Below are 1,238 nucleotides of genomic sequence, written 5' to 3'. Positions count from 1 at the left end.
TTACCGATCCTTCACAAATAGGGCCCTCTACCAGTGCCGACAGGTCTCTCAGGTTGCTAACATCCCCTTTCGTGGCTTCCCTTCCTAGACCTATCCCAACGCGGCCAACCCCAGTCTCCCTCATCTTCTGGAGCCGAACGCAGATGTAAATGCTTCCCTTGGGCTGCCTATTCCTTATGATTATGTGAGTATCTGATCATTTTCCAATTAACTCTTGACTTCCTTTGGCTGATATGCTCTTTCTTAGGTGTTGCCGAAGGTCTATGTTGAGATTAGGAGGATGTACTATGGCTTATTCGAAGTGATAGTTGCCATTGATTGGGAGATTGCCCGGCAGGGTGCACTGATTGAGGACCTGACCCAGAGGCTGGAGCAGGTTGGAGTAGCATCTGTGGGTTCCCCGGTGCTTCATGAGGATGGTTCAGAGTACAGTTCAGATGATGGCTTTTGACCCATAGGGATTTGTTCCTGTATTTTCTGTAAACACAAACACATGGATATTTTCTTCTTTTTTTTATTTTTCCCTCCCCTTGTTTGTTCAATATTTTATTTTAGCATCTTTGTGAACTTTTGGCACAAAGAAAAATTTTCTTCCCTTTTGTTTTGTTTTTTATTTGCTTGCAAATGCTTAGGCACAATCAATTCCATAACTCAAGTCATAATTAGAATAATCTGGATAACACGAAAATCCAAATACTTCCTCATTCTATTGCCAAGTGAATTACATGAAAAGGGGGGACCACATTCCTACCACAGACGGGATAGATGAATAATAAGGTAGAGAGACAATTCTTAAGGTGGGTGAAAGTTCACTAACTCTTATGGGTCGGTCTCCTTTAGCCCGTATTGTTGACTGATGTACATAGGCAAATAAAAGGACGTGTGAGTCAATCCCATCAATTTGACATAGTGTGGCTAGGGGTCTTCATAAGAAAATCTTCTTGTGGCTTCCCTGGGAACCTCCATGCGATATCCTGCATAGTCATTTTCTATAGGTACTTCCCAATCGGTGATAAGGTTGAATCCTAAAACTTCTCTCCTATCCTAGTAACAAAAAACTTTGAGTGGGCTTCCCCTTAATGGTGTGGTGAGCTTCAGTTTCTCGAAGAGCCAAATCTGAAAAATAGCAGGACTCCCCTGATAATGATCTAGTTTGAATCTATGGCCATAGCTCATGTCATCAAATCCCTTGAACGTTTCTGCAAGAACCGTAGGAACAATGTCACCTCCCTTCTTCA

Source organism: Macadamia integrifolia, unplaced genomic scaffold (genome assembly GCF_013358625.1).
Source record: "Macadamia integrifolia cultivar HAES 741 unplaced genomic scaffold, SCU_Mint_v3 scaffold2483, whole genome shotgun sequence".
NCBI lineage: Eukaryota > Viridiplantae > Streptophyta > Magnoliopsida > Proteales > Proteaceae > Macadamia > Macadamia integrifolia.
Note: the sequence above shows the minus strand (reverse complement) of the source record.